The sequence below is a fragment of the Trichechus manatus genome, unplaced genomic scaffold, assembly GCF_000243295.1.
Source record: "Trichechus manatus latirostris isolate Lorelei unplaced genomic scaffold, TriManLat1.0 scaffold00160, whole genome shotgun sequence".
Classification (NCBI taxonomy): Eukaryota; Metazoa; Chordata; class Mammalia; order Sirenia; family Trichechidae; genus Trichechus; species Trichechus manatus.
In genome coordinates this window covers 4,625,198-4,646,743 of record NW_004444096.1, presented here as the reverse complement: position 1 = coordinate 4,646,743, position 21,546 = coordinate 4,625,198, and the positions used below count along the sequence as shown (strand labels likewise).

Sequence of the window (21,546 nt, the reverse complement as noted above, 5' to 3'; positions counted from 1 at the left end):
GAACACCTGACAGTCAGCTTGGTGACCTGGAGTCCCTGGATGCTGCCAACAGTTAAGTGTACAACTACTAGCTGGAAGGCTGGCTGTTCAAACCCACCCAGAGGTGCCGTGGAAGACATGCCTGGCAAGCTGGTTCTGAAAGCTCACAGCCTTGAAAGCCTCATGGAGAAGTTCTACTCTGCACACATGGGGTCGCCATGAAATGGGGTCGCCATGAAATGGGATCCAACAACCACAGTAGGAAAAAGCATATTTGGAAGTCACCACAGAGATTAACTTCAACATAATATTTTTCAGGAAAAAGTTAACAATTGACCTAATTTGAATTTTGCCACTTGAAAATGATTTATACTCAGCTAATATTTTAAATAGCTTACATATTTCAGTAGGAAACTAGGGTAAGATTATTTCTATTACAAAAGTAAACTTTTCTAATTTTAGTTTCATGCTAGATTATAGGCTCTGACTCAATTCATTTATACTATCAGCTGAATAAAGAAAAGCTAGTCTTTAATGAGAGTTTTAAAAAATGTTGACAAATCTAACATGTGAAGATGACTAACCCCATTACTTTTCAAGTATCATTAATGTCTTTTCCTTAGACCAGATTCTCTGTGTCCAACAGACAGAGTATGAGCATTAGGCGTCTAAAAGTTCTATCATTTTACTTTCCAAAATTTTAATAAATATGTTTTAGAATAAATTCATGAAAAATGGTTTAAGAGGCTTGATTTAAAATGAAATCTACATTTTGCAGTCATTTTTTTTTTCAAAAAGGGATAAAAGTTGATTAAGGAAATCATACTACCATTAAAAAATGTCTGCATGTAACATATTTTAATGATGTAAAATGTGTGATAAACCTCTGAATTGGCTTGGTATTAGAACGGAATGGTTACTGTGGAGAAGACAGCAGTTATTTCATGGTGGATATCCTTTAATTAACTTAAATTCAGTTAAAGAAATCAGGGTCCTCATTGACTGCATTCATTCCTGAGATGTTAAAGGATCACATAAGAACTTCTCTCCTGTAAGTGAAAATCTGACATAATAATGCTGCTTTGACTAGGCTTTGTTTTAAATTCTTAAGAAATCTAAGAAAATAGCCTAAACCAAAAAAAAAAAAAAAAAAAAAAAACCAAACCTATTGCCATCTAGTCGATTCCAACTCATAGAGACCCTACAGAACTGCCCCACAGGGTTTCCAAGGAGCAGCTGGTAGATTCGAACTGCTGACATTTTCGTTGGCAGTCAAATGCCTAACCTCAGCGCCACCAGGGCTCCAGAAAATAGCCTAGCAACATAAAAATTTTCTTTTCTCCATGCTTAGAATTTAGTCTTTCTACATGCCTTGCTAGAAGATATTCATTTAAAAGAATTATAAACTTCAACATTTCATAATACAAGTTATCATTTCACTTTAAAAAATAAACTTACAGAATGTGTGGCTTCTGTGCTTTACCTATAAAACAACCATATTGCTTCTATTCTCACAGCAACTTATACTTTTCCATAGGTATCAGTCACTGTTGCAGTTTTACATTTGTCTGTTAATTATCTCATTGAAGTTTGTCTCTCCATTTATATCGGAAGTTCAAGAGAAGTTAGGATACAGCTCTGCTTTTAATTGCACCATTTTATCCTCGGCTCCTAGCTGAATGGATGGCATGTGGTAGATACTCTATAAAATGTGAATTATTGGATAGATGAGCTGGAGCACAGATGCTGCCATCAAAAGTACTTAGTTCCCTATCAACATCTGAATGCTTGCATGACGACAGATGCTGTGTGCTGTGTGCCTGTCAAATGTGCTATTCCTGATTTGTTTGTTATGAAGCTCTAGGAAACAGCTAAGAACATAGCTAGATTCAATTAACATTATTTTGATATCTCTAATTAGGAAAGAGAAATTATTCAAATAATTTCAATCTCAAAAATTATAAGTGTGACAACAGAATGGTCAAAAGAATCACAACCTATTATTAATATCCTTATCTTCATCAGCCATTATCCGGTTACCACAAAGCTACTTTGTCCATGGAGACACTCGAGGAAAAACTCTGATAAACACTGATTTTAGATTTCATCATTTATATGCTACTATCTCTGCTCCTGTCCAAAGTTAGCATAACCAATTACGGATCTGGTAAGACACAGATGTCAAATAAGGGGATACTGTAAGAACCAAATACTTTCAGGATAAAAATATAAGATTAAGGTTATTTGGAGCACGTAAGAATATAGGCAACTGCCTGACTTTGGGAATTGTGTTCTCAGTGCAAACATGTAAAGCAGAGCAGAGACATCCGATTTTATTACCAAAATGTGATAATGTGAAAATTATGAATACTGTTATTCTGCTTCATTAATATTTTGAGAATTTAATATTTGCCACAGAGTGGAAATGATATATTTTTAAAGATCTAATGAAAAACTAAGTGATTCTTATTATATGATATTATATTTCTTTCTGTCCTCCTCTCTATCATTTTACAGTAAACAACAAAACAGTGTTCAACAATCTATCACAAAATTTGTAAGATTTACCTCTTTACGTAAGAAGCATCTGTGAAACTGAACTGGTAAATTCGGTATGGTATAAATATTTTTTGAAGTTAAACTTTATTCAAGCAATATTTATAAGACTGCTATTTTTAAAAGATAATTAGCTACAGTAGAACTACAAAAAATGAATCTGTTAAACTGGATGTGGACTGTAACTAATTTTTTGCACTTTGAGTATTATTTTCTTATCGACATCAAGTATACAAAATCTCTTATCTATAAAAACATACTTTGCATTTATTTTACTTAAAAATTAAGACAAATTCAAACATTTAGCATTAATTATATTCTAGATTTTAAAAAGCTCTAAAATTTTAATTCACATACAATAAACTGGTATGTTTTACACACACACACATTATAGTTTAAATGAAAACTCTTACCATTGATTTCCTTTTGACAGTCACTCCATTAGTCTTTCTTGATAGGGCCTTCCTATGTCAAGCGGACAGTAGCCAAACCACAAAATGGCATTTGATGCTCACGTCTTCAGATAGGAGTTTTCGGCCAATTGCCAGTTGAAAATTTAAACTGAAAACTAAATTACCCAAACTTCATTAAGTTGTTCCTATACACACCAACAGATAATGAACAATGACTTTAAATTGGAAAATAAAGTGACTATTGATTTACCTTCCTTCAAGCAGACATAACATTATGTTTGAAATAAACGCTACAAACCAGAAAATAAAAAAAAATCCTCTAGAATTCTAATATTTTCAGAGAATAGTTTTAAGTAAACTTCAACTCCCTTCCCCAAAAAAGTTCACTCAATTATTGTGCAATCCAAATTAACACATGATAAAGATAGTATTTATTCAATGATGTCTTACATACTAGAGTCATAACTTTAAATTCTGTTAAACACTGACTCCACCTAAAAACTAACTGTAATATTTGGAACCCCTTTCAGTATCACCTATAGTCATAAAATATTAATTAAATCATCAACTACTCATAATAGTACATACCATTAAAAGGTTAAAGGTTACAATGAAGAGACACATCCCTGTCTGTAAACATCATTCTGCTTAGAGAAGACAAAATTAATGGTTATCGTATTTTAATTATAGTGTAAAACCGACTCAGCCTCTTTTCTGTACTAATTTGTGCTCTTTTCTCTCTTAATTATGATTAATTTGTAGAGCCTGATAATTATGTACAAATTTTGACCATTAGTCTTTATGACTGTTGAGTTGTTCAATCTCTTTTGATGCTCCTCAGATATTAGATATACTAAACTGTTCCAAAATGTTGTTAAGATGTACCTTAGAGCCCTCGTATCATTTCTGCCCGAGCATAAGTTAGCTCATTTCAGTAGTTATTATTGATCCTGACAATTTCAGTCTTTAATATACATACAATACAGTAAATCTAAAATGAAAACATGAAAGAAAAACACGTCCTTATCTTCCTAAGGCATCATGCTTACTATTGATTAAAAATTGCTTCTAATGTCAACTATAACAGGTCTACAATTAAATGCACATAACTAGATAGCTGTGTAAGACCCAGATCATTCATATTTCTAACTACACCCTAAATTCTCACACTCACTCTCTTCTCTCTCCAGTCTCTCTCTCTCTCTCTCACACACACACACACACACACACAGACAAGCATGTGTACCAGCACATGCATATCTATTCAGCTTACGCCCTGTCTTGACACAGATGTTCCCCTATTAATAACCAGAGACAAAGATATGACTTAAGAGAGAATATAAGCTGAATAACCAACTTATAGTTAAATCAAGAAAAACTGACTTCAGAAACAAAGCCTAGAGTTTAATAAAAATGCTATGTCTTCGAGTTAATCACACTGACCCCAAACAGTCCGATATCCTAGAAACAGGCTTATTCCATCCTACTCAATAATTTGAATCCAAAATCCTCAATAGCAATAACGTTTATAAACTATTCAGCAACTAACAGAGCTGTCTTGGGTGCTAGGAGATATAAAGGAAAGTTTAAACTCCTCTCTCAAAGACTTTAGAATCTAAAAGTCGACATGGGAAGAAGAATCAGCAGATAAAGACACGTGAATGGCTAGATTCCCAAGACAAGCACCACTGGGACGCTCAGTCATCTGAATAGGCTGTCACGTGTGGAGCTGATCTGAGACTTTATATAAAGAATCATTTTTTAAAAAGTCAGAAAATGTACAATCCTTTACTTTTATTTAGCCTGATGAAAAAAGCCCACAAAGCCAAAAGTGGTTCACCACAGAGTATGGCTATGGAAGTATTCATGTCCTCACTCGGGAAGAAGATGACAGAGAAATTCCTTAGCCAAAGGAAGTCACAGAACATGTAGATATTTAAAAATCAGGTTTTCAGTAAGAGAAGCAATTCTAAATTTGTCCACATCACTCATCCTGAAGATCCCTAACATCATGGTGGTAATTTAATTTTTAATATGGTAGAGATAATCCTGAAGAGTGACTATTTTAAGTTAACAAAATCATGAATCAAAAAGTCTAAAACTATGCTCAGTGCGGATAACGTTCCCAATAGTGGACCTACACAACAAAGCTAGTTTCACATTCCAGCAGATGATGAACAGCAGGCGACCTGTCAATGTGCGTGTCTGCATAATCTTAAACATATTCTACTAATCCTCTTGTTAAGAGTTGTAGAATTTAATGCTACCCTTCATCTTACAAATGAAGAAAACAGGTCCAGTAATATGACATTACTTGCCTACAGTCACAAAGTGAGTCAGCAGTAAAGTCAAGGCCCCTTAGGAACAACATGAGCTTCTTTTACTGGGATCAAGGAGAAAAATACTTATACCTGAGAAAGAGCTATCATTTTATTAGGAAAATTTCAGCTTTTCAACCTCCATGCTAAATCTCAAACATACAGATAATCAATCCCAAGGAATGCACAGAGCCAATTCATAAAGTTAGGGAAAGAAAGGTATATGATTACGTTAAGCCTGATACCAGCCCTTTTTATACTACCAAGCATTTAAGTCTTACACCTAAACTTTAGTATGAACCTGAGGTTGAGGAATATATAAAATTTTATCAAAACTCTCTTTAAAAAGAAAAAAAAAAAGTTCACTAGACTTTGTCATGACGTCACATCTGTTTTTCTTTCACTTTCTAGCGTCCGATTTTATCCAGTTTTTTTACAGGACTATCTAACAATTTAAGCATGCCACACAGATGAGAAACAGTCTTACATTAACTCCTGCAGGTCATATAACTCATCCCAATTATACAAATGGGCAGTAAAAGAAGTTCTGAAAATTTACAAATGGGAAATATAAAAAGAAATAGTCAAAACACTGTTTTAGTTACAAGGAATAAAGATAGTCACTAACTCAATTTAGATTCCATTGTTTATTCAAAATCACAATTCACAAGATGTTTCTGTAGTAAAGTAAAACATGCTTTTTAGTTCAACCAGTCTTAAAAGTCAGAACTCGCATAGATGACACCTAAAATCATTCACCAAAACTCTTTTGAACAGGCAACGAAGCTAAACAAATGAGATCCACCCAGTCACCACCACCACCACCTTCACCCTCCACCCCACTGCTCAGTCGATGAACCAAAAGGGCCTAAAGTACTCTTACCATTTATCATTAAAAACAGAATAAATGTTTTAGCATCTAAAACCAAGATTTATCTCTGGTTGTTAAAACAAAAAATGTGTTTAAGAAAGTTTTACTTACATTCTATCTGGTCACAAAGTAACATCCAAAAAAAGATAATAGACTGACAGGTACAAAAAAAAAACCAAATCCATCGTCCTCAAGTCGGTTCTGACTCATGGCAATCCCATGTGTGCCAGAGTAGAACTGCACTTCAAAGGGCTTTCAATGGCTGTAGTCTTATGGAAGTAGATCACCAGGCCGTTCTTCTGTGGCACGACTGGGTGGGTCTGAACCACCAACCTTCTGGTTAGTACCATATTTTTACGCAAATGATGCACACGTTACACGTTTTTTGCCAACTGCGCAAAGCCCCCCGCCCCCCAGTTATTTTCCTAAGTGTGCTATGCCGCGGGTTGTATGTGTGGGTACATTATTTACTTGGGCTGCGTTATCTGTGAAAATATACGGTAGTCGAGTGCAAACCATCTGCATCACCCAGAGACATAAACAGACAGATACAGTGAAATGCAGTCTTCCCCAAATCATGTGAGTTTATTAGAAAGAGCAATATTTTAAAGTTTTCCTCAATATACTAAGAGAGAGAGAGAGAGAGAGTGTGTGTGTGTGTGTGTGTGTGTGTGTGTGTGTGTGTGTGTGTGTGTAATCTAAAGTTGTAATACGCTTCCTGAAAGCAAAAGAGGATATCCATATTTAGGGCTTAGTTGTTGAAGTATTCTATATGGAGTTGGCATATTGATATGCCAATTTATGGAAGAAGTAACAGCTTACACTCACGTTACTCACAGCAACTCTTTAGAAAGTGGTTTTTTTTTTTTTTTTTTTTTAATGAACCAAATCAGTATGCCTCACATCCTTTCCATGCCTTTTTACCTTGTTTATAAGAAAGTTATTTTGGACGCAAGTTATTTATCTCTGCTTCAGTTTCTCCATATGCAACACGAAGATAATAAGAGCATCTCACCCCAGAGGCTTGCTGTGCACAAGGTTAAGTTCACAGCTATGAACAGCCTAGATGAGTGTGCCAGGCACGCAGTCAGCCTGCAGAAGGAGAGCTACCATGATCATCACCACCATCATTACCACCACCAGCACCACCACCTACCACTTTCATGAGCACCTCAGGCGAACTTCACTAAAAATGCAGATTCCTGGGCCATGCTCCCAGGGATTCTAATCTAATATCACACCAAAGTTTGAAAATATTGATTTAAAGAGAAATAGATGAACACGCAAGAAACTGTTTGTACAAACACGAGCTTATGAATATAGCTTGTAAGAAACAAATATTTCAAAACAGTTTTACTTCCTTCTCCAAAGCACACATACTCCATCTCCAAAGGCAAGTTATTTTCCAAGGACTCAACTATGCAGAGTTGAAGAAGCTTACACACTTCATTTCTTCTTGGGTAGATAACCGCTAGCAATGTTACACAAAACTTTTTGACCAAAGCAACTATGAAATATTTGAGCACTCACTATATGTAGCGTACCCTGCTGAGTGTTAAAGTGGACAGAAGCATGAGACATGAAACTCTACTCTCAAAAACCTTGGAATCTCATTGTGAAAGTAATCTCCCACCTTCTTCTAAGTGTCCCTGAAGACTTGTTTCAGCAACACGAGTAGTGCGAGTTAGGAGCTCAGAGAAGTGATTTTAGTTAGGGGCAACAAGAAAGGCTTCACAGAAGAGACAAGATCTTTGCTAGACTTTAACTCAGAAACCCTATGGGGCAGTTCTACTCTGTCCTACAGGGTCACTATGAGTTGGAATCAACTTGATGGCAACGGGGTTTTGGTTCACAAAGATTTGTATCAGCAGGGAGAAACTGCATTTCAGAAAACAGTGTGAGCAGAAAGCAGAAACATGGAAGTGAGAATGTTGTACAGGTATTTCCAGAGAGTACATATACTGCACATTTGCCAACGCTGGAGAGGATGATCGTACCACTCTCTGTTCAAAAAACTGAATTCGTACTTCAGGAAGATTGCTTTGGCAGTGGTGTACATAAATTGGGGGTGTTTTAATAGTCTAACCTTGGCTTTGAAAATGAAGATAGACAAGAATCTAAAGTGTTATTTAAATTAATCAATTGGCTGTGAGGAACAAAAGAGGTATCAAAGATGATTTCAATTTCAAGCCTGTTTTTCTGGCAACTTTCCATTTTGCCCTGGGTACATTCAGGATGAAGAAGATGGTAGACAGTAGAAGCTGTAAACAGTGGGCTTACAAGTGATCAGAGAGAGCTTAGAGTTGGGGAGGAGGACTAACTGGTGGTAGCAAAAGAAGAGAGCAGTTTGAGCAAAGACTTGGAAGTGAGAAATTATCCTCTAGTCAATTAGTTCTCTTTTGCTAGAGCCAAACAGCTCACAATTACCTTTTTATGATACCCCAAAAGGCCTTAAAGTTGTTACCGAGGAAGAAAGAAAATGCAAAACTGTCTAACACACAGAATTTCCATAAATGATGGTTATCTAGAGTTTAAAGATTAAATTATATTCCTTATGTTTAGGAGGACATACAAATATATTTAATACGGTTTACAATTTAAATTATGTAAAGCACTTACAAATTCAGCCTGTCTGACAAAAAGGATCAACAATAATACTTTGCTATATCCAGCCACAGAAACATGTCAAGTATGTGTGTACAAATCTCAATAATAAACAGCGGTAATTTCCTTGCTTTGGAAGTAAGAATTCTTGCTTTGTCAGTCTGGAATTATCTTTAAATTTCATATCATTATTCTTAAACATAAGAAAATTTAAAATCACAAGCATATCTATGATGCTCATTCACCACCACCCCTCATTTTTAAATGTTTTTAATAGGCAACTCTTCTAGAATTCCATTAGGCTACACATAGTATCTTCTCTATCAAGTAGTCCCCATCACTGTGAAACAGCTCCTCAAAGGCAGAGATGGCGCTTTTTTGTTTTTCCCCCTTTGGTACTATCAAAGCTTAACATGGCGTATATATATTCAGTACACTTATAAAATGAGTGAAATCCTATATTCTGATCTGTAAATGGGTCACATTAAAGCTATAGGCAACTACAGAATTCTGTAATAATAGACATGTGATTTACCCACGCAGTATTGTTTCAGGTCACTGGCACTCCTGGCTATGGGGTGAGTCACCGCTGTGGCACCAGTAAATGCCAAGTGGCCTTGAGGACTCTGTAGGTTTTTATTCTTTAAGTGTATACATGGTTTCTAGGTTAATATTTACCTCTGCATTAAAAAAATAGCATTTGCTAGTTTATGAACTCTTTGGGTATATTAATGAAGTATTTCAACATGATTCAACTTACTGGCTAAAAAAACAAGTTCTTACATTCAAAAATATTTTTTCTTGCATCTGAGTTTATATTTTTAGTTTTCAAACAACATTTTATGCGTATGACCAACCAAATGAATCAACAATACCTTAACACATAAAATATATTTCTGAATAGGTAAAGAGATCTTAAAAGGTACCACATTTTAGATACTGATTCATCAATCCCTATGGTATCATACTAAAACAGGTAAATGCCATTCCCAAAGTAACCAGGTTACTTAAAGTTTAAGGAAAGGGAACTACCATTTGTTAAAATATCTCCTATAATAGACTTAAGCAGCCCTGATGGCACAGTGGTTAAAGCATTTGGCTGCTAACTGAAAGGTTGGCAGTTCTAACCCACCAGTCACTCTGCTGGAGAAAGAGGTGGCAGTTTTACTCTGTCCTATAGGGTCGCTAAGAGTTGGAATCAACTTGACAGCAATGGGTTTGTTTTGGGGTTTTATACGAGATTTAGGTGGCATGGTGGTTAAGAGCTCGGCTGCTAACCAAAAGGTCAGCAGTTCGCATCCACCAACTGCTCCCCGGAAACCCTATGGGGAAGTTCTACTCTGTCCTATAGAATCGACTCGGCAGCAACAGGTTTGGTTTTGTTACACTAAATTTAAGATCCATTATTTTTAACCCTTACTCACAACCTTGAGAGACAGGCATAGCACACCCACTTCACAGCTGTGAACTTGCTTAAGGCCCCAGAGCCATTAAATGATCTGGATGTAATTCCAATCACTGCCTAGCTCCAAAATCTAAGCTTGTCCTTCTTACAATGACTACTGCGAACACTGCCAAATACCAGGGTAAAGAAGAGGCTAGGGCATAAGGGGTGGGTGCCTGGAACAGAGGGAAAGCTCTGAATGAAGGAAAGGCAAACGTCATGAAGTCCGAGCACTTCACTTACTGAAGTGCTCTTCAAGCCTATTAAGAACATCTGTTTCTTACTTTATTCACAAATACCCTCATCTGAATGGTAGTAGCCATATTAATACGAAACTTTAAAAAATAGAAACACTGCTTACAAAAATTCAAAGCAAAGATAGCTACTGAGAACGACTTATTGTAAAGACAAATGGCCCCATGACATACTTCAGTAGGCCCTGAGGACCCTGCATTAACAAATATTCATCAATAATCCCTAGTCATTCAAATAAATAAGGCTTTGAAAGATATTTTACAATAAGAATGGTGGAGATGAAGTGTTCTAGCAATCAAAGATAAGCATTTATTATCTGGAAAATTTACTAATTCAATGCCCAACGATGCTAGATGAATAAAGTATTAATTTATCTAGAAACTTTCAGGAAGAATATATCATTTTATATTTTCCAAACAGGATACAATAGTGTAAAATTAAGCATTACTAATAAAAATTTCAAAAGGTGCAAAGTTCTCAATTTTAGTAAAAATTATACAGTTCTCACTTTTAAGAAAATGAAAACTATTGGCCTTGTATTAACACAAGCTACCAGTAAACTAAATCCTTCCCAAGGTGAAAAGAGTGTTTCAAAATGGACTTTTAGAGTCTATAGCAATTGTCGCTATGAGTCAGCATGGACTCGATGGCCATGGGTTTGGTTTGGGTTTCCGGTTACAGTAATTCATAAATGAAGGTAAACATTCTGTTGTTCCAGTTTGCTCCTCTTCTATCACCCTTCCCCACCACTATATCACACACTTCAATATTCTCCTTTTACCTGAAGAAATATGCTATACAATCTAGCATAACAAGGTGGAACAACTTTATATTTTAAATTTATGTAGGGTCTTTAGGAGTACTGAGGCTTTCAATATAAAATTGCACACAGGTTAGAGCTTTAAGAAATGTTACGGTAGAAGTGACAAAGCACAGCCGAGCATTTTAAATAGGGTTCCACACAATAATTATCACTGCAGTAGGCAATTTAGCACGGGTGACCCTCTGCACAGCAACAATTCTAAAACATACAGCCAAGAGCACAGTCATCTATTTGCTGCGTTACCTTGATTGGGGTGGGGGGTGGGGGGAAGCACAAGAAGACTAGCTCTGTACAAAGGATTAACACAGCACTGCGCAAAAGTTAGTAAATAAAATCTAGTTGGAAAGAAATCGAATAATGAAAAGAAAGTCAGAGCAGAGTCAGAGAGAAGCAAGCCAGCGACTACAAAGCATAAACCTTTTGGCCTAGATTCGTTTGTGATGACTTTGTGACCCAGATACGAAGATGTCTGACTAACACTCAGAAATCTAAAAGCTGCAATGAAATACATGGTCTGCTAATTAAGTATTTTCGTCAAAATGACAGGTACCATACTTAAATATATAATTAGCCATTTTCTATAAAAAGATTTTTTAAAACTTTAAAAACAAGTATTTCTTTTTTGCTTTGTAAAAGATCCCATAAATTATACTTCACTTTTATAATCAGACAATAAGGATGACACTACTTACTAAAGATATTATGGTACAAAAATCCTCTGAAGAGAAGAGCGTAAGGAGAATAGAGATGTTTAAAAAGTAAAGCTTCTTTAAGAGGCTGTATTTACCTAAACTAACTTTTTTCCATTTATGGTCCACATAGTTTGTTCTACAAAGAGTTGTCTATTAAATGACAAGAGAAGTTTTAATAAAATACCATCTTCAAATGAATCTACAGACGTCCTGTGGGAGACAGAGAGTAGATTGACCAGGGACTCACTTCATACTCACCTGGCTTAAGAGGGGAAAGTGGTGTTTCACGTAAGTAAAAATTTTAGATAATATGTACTCCTTAATGCACCTGTAGTAGATCACACTTAAGGCCCTATCCAACATTTCCTCCTTCCTAATGATCCAGAGTTTGATTCCTACAATCAAGTCTCTCCTAGTAGCCCTTGTCCCAGGGGAAGCTGACTGACCCTGAGCACCAAGGGTAGACTATTATTAGTCTAACCCATATGGTAAACCCACCCGCCTTGCCAATGACTAGTCTGGGTATATATAGAACTAAACAAATGCAGGCCAATGAGAAGCAAGCTGGGGTGGGGAGGTGGGGCTGTTTAGGGAAAAGAAGCTATATTGCTCATGAGAAAATCAACAGAAGTTAATTCTTTTCCCTTTGGATTTGAAGGAGGAAACACAAAATTCTGATTGTGACCAGCAGCCATCTCTAACTACAGTGCTGAGAAAAAAGACAGCACTGGGTAAAAAGAATGGAATAAAAAAAACAAACTGAGTCCTTGAAGAAATCATTGAGCCACTGGCTTAACTAATTCAAATGTATGTCTTACCTCTGCTACTTCCTTATGTAAGTCAACTAATATCCTTTTCATTCATGCCAAAATTAGATTAATTTGCAAATTGATCAGCTATTAGGAAACTGCTAAGTGCCAAACTATTTAATTACTTTCAGAAATTATAAAATCTGTTTTATCTATTCCTGGCTTTAAAAAAATACCATGTGTTACTTACTTTTGTCTATTTTCCCAACATCCTACAACGATCATGCATTATCTGTATAATTGGGAGAACTCATTAAAACCCGCTGCCGTCAAGTCAATTCCGACTCATAGCAACCCTATAGGACTGAGTAGAACTGCCCCATAGAGTTTCCAAGGAGCAGCTGGTGGATTTGAACTGCTGACCTTTTGGTTAGCACCCAAGCTCTTCACCACTGCGGCACCAGGGCTCCATAATTGGAAGGGGGGTATTTAAAAAATCAAAGTGAACCAACCAATTTAAACTCCTCTTGATCATCAATATAAAAGTCAAGTTATGCTATTGTTTTAATACAGTAATGCGTTCATGGGCCCATGATATACTCAGATTACTGTGTTCTTAAAGTTTGAATTCCCTCTGATATCAACTGTCTCTTGTTCCTGCTGTACTTTATTCATTACTGCTTAAGAGAGAACCACTAGACTCTCACCTACAGTTCACTGGGTCCCCATCTCTCACACACTCCCATCTCACTCTGAGTTCCCAGTAATGTACATGCAGATGGTTGCACCTGCTAGCAGTATGCTCTAAAGCATATAAAAATTACTCTGGGAAGAGTGAATTTCTCTTGAACTCAGTTTAAGCTAAAAATATAATCGATAAAATTAGTTTGTACTTCTTATAAAAAACATTTCAGCTTTCCTTCCTCCCTCCCTCCTTCCATGTTTACTTTATCTAGAAATAATGATGATTTTTTACCTTTAACAGTGATTGAAGGCCTCTATAAAGCAGAGGTGGTAAGAAGGCCCGTGGGCCAAATACATCGCACAGGCATATTCTACCCTGTACAGCAATGGTTCCCAAGTGTTTTAAACACATTTTAATTAGTTACCAACTAATTCACATAAAAAAAAAATCTGTATTTCAGGCTCCTCTGAAAAGCTGACAAGTGTGGCAGCATTCAGCCTGAATACTCATATGGTCATAGTCAGATGGAGTCGAGTATTAGCTGTTCTCCTCCCCGCTTAGATAAGCATGAAATCTCTAGAGCCCCAGTTTCTATACTATTTCCCTTGATTGTTTAATTCACTAATAGTCAAGGCCTTTATGGATACCCAACTATGGTACTACGCTAATTTAACAGGATGATAGTAGCCACAGGTATACAAGAAGTACTGCTGGCTAAGAAACCACAGTAGTTCTTACAGAATTTAGGGAAGTATGCTTCTGAGACTTTTTCCTCCTTAATCTTCTAATTTAACTGGAACTCTTAATCTTAGTCTTTAACTAGTATCGGAAACAATTCAGAACAATCCTTAGACAGAATGCTCCCCCAAAGAAAAATGTTTGTTTTTTCCAAAATGATCCAAGAAGAATCAAACATCCAGCAATAAATTCTTATAATAAAGGAAAAAGTGTTTCTTAAAAGAATTCCACTTAAAATGGCAAAAACTCCTCATCTAAGTTTCAGCCAATAAACCAAGAATGAGGAAATCCTAAATATTCATAATCACCTTTCAAATATGATAGTTATTAATAAGAGGTGTGAACAAAATCATGCACCATAAAGGTATACATTTAGTATATACAAAATCAGTTATGTCTTATATACATTAAGATGCCAAATTCTCTTTCGAAAATAAATTATCGCCAGGCTATTGGTGGAGCAAACAATAACAGGAATTAGCTCAATTCACAAATTATTTTCTAAGGAAGAATGCCTTTTAAATTGTATTCTATAGTATAGTCACTTTCTAACCACAAGCACAAGCTACTTAAAGGAGTTTAGTTACAGAAGATCTTACAATCCAAGAGATGATACAATAGCAACACTAGCTTTATATTTCTGCTAAATCACCAGGCTTTGTGTACCTGCCAAATTTCAAGTCCATTCCATTCTCTCCAACTCCACTGGTATGCCCGTCATCTCCAACTTGCTCTATAGCAACAGTTTCCTAACATGGCCTCCACACTTACTAGAGTGACATTCATGTTTTTCAAATGAAAATCGAATTCTGTCACACTCCTGCTGAAAACCTTGTCATGGTCCCCACTGCCCTTCAGGATCAAGTCCAACCCCCTGAACAAGGCCACAATCCTGCATTCCTCTCCACCTTTACTAGTTCTTGTCAATGCTCAGTCAAATCGGAATTCTTTTTAGTTCTTCCTTTGCTTTTACAGATGCTATTTTTGCTGCCTGCAATACTCTTTCCTACACCTTCTCCTAACTCCCAGGCTTAACTAACTCATACTAATTATTCCCACCTCTGCATAAAAGTTATTTCTCTAGTCCCTCCATGACTGGACCCCCTCCCCATCCCAGATCAGGTTAGGTCTGCCTGTTAAATACTCACCATCTTACAACTTCCCCTTGACACTTATTTTAGTTGCAATTACTTGTTTAGTTTCAGCCTTTTCCAAAATTGTTGGTTTCATGAGGACTGAGACCATAACTGTCTTCTTTACTGTCTTACAACATCATTTAACATAATGCCTGGCGTAAAATAATAGCATTTAATAAATGTTTGTCCAGTACGTGAGTCTCATTAAAGTGAAGGTAACCCATAACCAAAATGAATTATTGTTGAAAAGGCAGCACAGTAGACAATACACATATCTAGAGGTCTTCAACCTGGTTTATAATCCCAGATCTACCGCTTACTGTGTGACTACACATCTCAAAATACTCAGATTCTTTATCTTAATAAGAATCCTATCCATCAGCTGTTTTGTCTCCTTTATGCAGTTCTGGGGGAGAAAAGTAGTCTATTTTCTCAATTCTAAAATGCACATTTTTTCACTTTAATGTTTTTTAAATTAAGAAGAGTCTGACAGTAGATCGCAAGAGAACCCTGCCAGCCATTGCACAGAATGCTAAAATACCTTGCCCATTACCTACCCATACGCAAACTCAGACATGAATACAAATGCATCTATTTATCTGTCACCTCAGTTATCTACAGGTAACTGCGTAGTGGTTAAGTGCTACGGCTGCTAACCAAAAGGCTGGCAGTTCGAATCCACCAGGCACTCCTCGAAAACCCTAGGGGGCAGTTCTACTCTGTCCTATAGGGTTGTTATGAGTCAGAATGGACTTGATGGCAACGAGTTTGGTTGTTTGTTTTTTTTTTTCCAGTTATCTACATTGATAAAACCATATACAGTTGAATTTTAACTTAATTTTAAATCCCTAATTACCTCTGGAAATGTCTTTTAGAAGATCACTATAATGCAGCAAGTTATTATCTATCCAAAACTGCCTGTGATGTGCCAAGATATTCAATTAAAAGCAGTAGGAAGTACCCCCCACCACAAAAAAAAAAAAAAAAATCACAGGAAAGATTACAAAATTTTCCAGTTTAAAGGAGGCCAATGTGGCTGGTTACTGTAAAGTGAAGGTCTAATACGTGATAATTCTGAACAGGTACCAAGTATCTGTTTTGTCAAAAGTTTTCTGGATAACTTTCAAGAGAAGATAATTAACTTCCACTGATACATAACATAATTGGTTAAAAAAAAAAGAAAGCAAGCTACAAATGTAATTAAATAGGAAATAGAAACCAAGCTAAAGTAATTCTTGGATGTATCTCGGAATTATGCTATCAATCCTAAAAGGGCCAGAGGTCAAGAAGAGTAGCATGTGGCTGAAACGCCTGTGGGCAAAAATAATTCAGGACAATCCTTATACAGAATACTCCTCCCCAAGAAAAGTGTCTGTTTTTCCCAAAAAGAAAGAAAAAAGCCGTGATTAAATCAAAGGATGTATCTCACAATTGATGAGCTCTTAAAATCAAGACAATACAGTATTATGCACGAACATGTTCTGCAAATTACGTGCTATACAAATAAGTAGTTTTAAAGGTGTCCGCTGTGTATGACATATAAAAATAAAACTGTTCTACATAATTCTTAAAAGTTTCTCCCAAAAACTGTTTATAAAGTCAAAATGAGAAGATGAAATGGGATTCCAATGTCACTGCATTTTCCAAGAGGAAATGAAACGCTCCCCTAACTCTCACTGGACAAAGAGACTTGACAAGACTAAGCCCACTTCTTTTGCCCTCTTCTCACTTCCAGCACTGCCCACGTGATCCATAACACTGTCACATGTTCAATTCTTAAAAATATTCTCCTGGGAAACCTACTCTAATATCTAATCATTATTACTGTCCCAAAGTTCTTTCTTATGTCTATCCATTCTTCCGATTCTTCCGATTGTTATTTCATTATTTAATATTTTCTTTTACAGATATTGATTAAAGTCAAATCAATATCCTCCTCAAACTGATCTTCCAGAGCAAAGCAGGATGTGTGCTTTTACTTATTTTTCCACACATAGTACTAGTTTTTTTTCTGACCCAGTTTAACTCACTCACCTGGTGACCAAAGCTATGTACTGGCAATGTGACAGGATGGCGGTGCTGGTAACTCCTGAGACTACAGTAAATAACAGCTGACTCACACAGAATCAAACCTTTGACAGTTTAGTACCAAGCTTTTTTCTTTTTTAGGAAAGTATCCTATCTCTATACTCTACTTATTAATGATCACTGGAAAACTATATATCTCTTCAGACTTCTGGAGCCCTAGTGACACAGTGGTTAAGAGCTGGGCTACTAACCAAAAGCTGGGCAGTTCCAATTCACCAGCCGCTCCTTGGAAGCCCTACAGGGCAGTTCTACTCTGTCCTATAGGGTGGCTACAAGTCGGAATCGACTCAATGGCAGTGGGTTTTAGGTTTTCAGTCTTATTTCTCTGACTCAGTCTCTTCGTCCCTATGGTTAGGAACTTGTAAATTAGATCATAAACAATTTGTGGAAGCTGACCTAGAAAGACTTCTTAGGAAGGTCATTAAGACTTTTCTGCAAAATGAAAGGTAGACAAGCAGAACAAAATGAAAGGCAGAACTATGGCAAACAGGTAAAAATAGCAAGCCAGTTTCTTTAAACGCTTCTACCAACCCAGTAGCTCACTACATAGTAAACAGTGTATGTTGTTGTTGCTAGTGGCTGTAGAGTCGATTCCGACTCACAGCGACCCTGTGTACAAGAGAACGAAACACTGCTCAGTCCTGTGCCATCTGCACGATCGTTATGCTTGGGCCCACTGTTGAAGCTACCGTGTCAATCCATCTTGTTGGGGGTCTTCCTCTTTTTGGCTGGCCCTCTACTTTACCAAGCATGATGTCCTTTTCCAGGGACTGATCCCTCCTGATAACATGTCCAAAGTATGTTAGATGCAGTCTCATCATCCTTGCTTCTAAGGAGCACTGTGGTTGTACTTCTTCCAAGACAGACTGGTTTGTTCTTTGAGCAGTCCAAGGTATATTCAATATTCTTCGTCAGCACAATTCAAAGGCGTCAATGCTTCTTTGGTCTTCCTTATTCATCCTCCAGCTTTTGCATGCATATAAGGCTATTGAAAACACCATGGCTTGGGTCAGTTGCACCTTAATCTTCAAGGTGACATCTTTGCTTTTCAACACTTTAAAGAGGCCTTTTGCAGCACATTTGCACAATGCAATGCATCTTTTGATTTCTTGACTACTGCTTCCACATGTGTTGATTATGGATCTAAGAAAAATGAAATCCTTGACAACTTCAGTATTTTCTCCATTTATCACGATGTTGCTTTACTGGTCCAGTTGTGAGGATTTTTGTTTTATGTTGAGGTGTCCTCCCTATTGAAAGACTGTGGTCTTTGATCTTCATCAGTAAGTTCAAATCTTCTTCACTTTCAGCAAGAAGGTTGTGTCATCTGCATATCCCAGGTTATTAATGAGTCTTCCTCCAATCCTGATGTCCCGTTCTTCTTCATATAGTCCAGCTGCTCAGATTACTTGTTCAGCACACAGACCGAATAAGAATGGTGAAAGGCTACAACCCCGACATACACATCTTTCCTGACTTTAAACCATGCAGTATCCCCTTGTTCTGTTGAAACAACTGCCTCTTGATCTATGTACAGGTTCCTCATGAGTACAATTAAGTGTTCTGGAATTCCCATTCTTCGCAATCTTATCCATAATTTGCTATGATCCACACAATCTAATGCCTTTACATAGTCAATAAAACATAGGTAAACATCTTTCTGGTATGCTCTGCTTTCAGCCAGGATCCAGCTGACATCAGTGGTTCCACGTCCTCTTCTGACTCTGGCTTGAATTTCTGGCAGTTCCCTGTCGATATACTGCTGCAGCCACTTTTGAATGATCTTCAGCAAAATTGTACTTGTGTATGATATTGTTCAATAATTTTTGCATTTGGTTGGATCACCTTTCTTGGGAATAGGCATAAATACAGATCTCTTCCAGCTGGCTGGCCAGGGAGCTTCCAAATTTCTTGGCATAGATGAGTGAGCACTTCCAGTGCTGCATCCCTTTCTTGAAACATCTCAATTGGTATTCCGTCAATTCCTGGGGCCTTATTTTTTGCCAATGCCTTCAGTGCAGCAGCTTGGACTTCTTCATTCAGTACTATAGGTTCCTGATCATATGCTACCTCCTGAAATGGTTGAACACCGACCAATTCTTTTTGGTACTGTGACTCTGTATATTACTTCCATCTTCTTTTAATGTTTCCTGTGTTGTTTAATATTTTCCCTGTAGAATCCTTCAATATTGCAACTCAAGGCTTGAATTTTTTCTTCAGTTCTTTCAGCTTGAGAAATGCCTAGCATGCTCTTCCTTTTTGGTTTTCTACCTCCAGGTCTTTGCATATGTCATTATAATATTGTACTTTGTCTTCTCTAGCCACCCTTTGAAATCTTCATCATTACTTCATCATTTCTTCGTTATCTTCTTCATCATTTTTTCCTTTTACTTTAGCTACTCGACATTCAAGAGCAAGCTTCAGGGTCTCTTCTGACATCCATTTTGGTCTTTTCTTTCTTTCCTGTCTTTTTAGTGATCTCTTGCTTTCTTCATGTATGATGTCCTTGATGTCATTTCACAACTCGTTTGGTCTTCAGTTATTAGCATGCAATGTGTCAAATCTATTCTTGAGATGGTCACTAAATTCAGATGGGATATGCTCAGGGTCATACCTTGGTACTCGTGGACTTGATCTAATTTTCTTTGTTTCAACTTGAATTTGCATATGAGCAACTGATAGTTTGTTCCACAGTTGGCCCCTGGCCTTGTTCTGACTGATGATATCAAGTTTTTCCATTGTCTCTTTCCACAGATGTCGTCAGTTTGATTCCTGTGTATTCCATCTGGCAAAGTCACGTGTATAGTTGCCATTTATATTGGTGAAAAAAGGTATTTGCAATGAAAAGGTCATTGGTCTTGCAAAATTCTATCATGCAGTCTCTGACACTGTTTCTATTACAAAGGCCATATTTTCCAACTACCAATCCTTCTTCATTTCCAACTTTTGCATTCCAATCACAAGTAATTATCAATGCATCCTGACTGCATGTTTGATCAATTTCAGACTGCAAAAGTTGGTAAAAATCTTCAATTTCTTCATCTTGGCCTTAGTGGTTGGTGTGTAAATCTGAATATTAACTGGTCTTCCTTGTAGGTGTATGGATATTATCCTATCTCTAACAGCACTGTACTTCAGGATGAATCTGGAAATGTTCTTTTTGACAATGAATGCAATGCCATTCTTCTTCAGTTAGTCATTCCGGGCACAGCAGACCATATGACTGTTTTTAAAAAACAGAGTATATAGGACAGTTTATAAGAACTCTAGCATTAAGTAGATACTTGGATTATAAGATCTGTAAATTACATGATTCTTATAAACTTTATTCAGGCTGAACTACCAAAATGTTATGATAAGCTAAAGACTTTAGATGAACTATGGTTGGTCATTAAAAACATACCTTTCAGCATTATCATCATGAATAAATTAATCAAACATGAAGGATACGGGTGAAGGGATGGGATGCAGTAACCCAACTTCCCACACTATGCTAGGTACTTCCAAACAAATTACCTCATTGAACTGTCAAATAATCCTGTGAGACTGACATTATTACCATTGTACAGATGAGAAAATTGAGACTAATAGCTCTTAAGTGACTCTAGTGTACAGTCAGCACTCAAATCCACATGCGCCTGACTATGCCAATTCCTGAAATATGTTAACAGCTAAAACCTACATTCGGCAAAAAATTCCACTCCTCTGAGGTAGTTTGTGTTTCAAAAGATGGTTGCAACCATACATCCCATTCCATCCTTTTTTCAGTGTACTCTTGCTACTCACTCATCAAGAAGTGAAGCCTATTTCTCCTCCCTTGATCTGGGCCAGCCCTGTGACCTGTTTTGATGAACAGAATTGGCAGAAGTGACTCTTGGTAACTCCAGAACCTGGGTCTTAAAAGAGCTGCAGCATCCACCCTTGCCTTTGGAACATTCCTTCTTGGAATCATGCTACCATGCTGTGAGGAAGCCCAAGTAACTCATGGAAAAGCCTACTTAAGGAGAGCCTAGGCTCCTGAGGCCAGCCCCCACTGAGCTCCCAGCTGGCAGCCTGTACCCACCCACTGCCAGCCACGTGAGTGAGACCATTTTGGACTATCTCACCTTCTCAGCAACCCAGCCAAAAACAAACATGAAGCAGATCACCCAATCAAATCTTAAAATCATGAGAAATAATAAAATATTATTGTTTT

At 37.0% G+C, this 21,546-nt stretch overlaps 1 protein-coding gene across 3 annotated transcripts in view; it reads right to left on the bottom strand.

The window, feature by feature from the left end:
• Positions 1-21,546, bottom strand: part of ZEB1 (zinc finger E-box binding homeobox 1) — a 213,161-nt gene that overhangs the window by 155,025 nt on the left and 36,590 nt on the right. For 2 of the 3 annotated variants that reach the window (XM_004386257.3, XM_023740606.1), the window contains exon 4: positions 2,949-3,133. The gene's annotated coding sequence lies outside the window, so the exon portion shown is untranslated. Of the gene's footprint in view, positions 1-2,948; positions 3,134-15,275; positions 17,784-21,546 lie in introns of all 3 variants that reach the window. The other variant, XM_023740605.1, reaches the window with a different exon arrangement.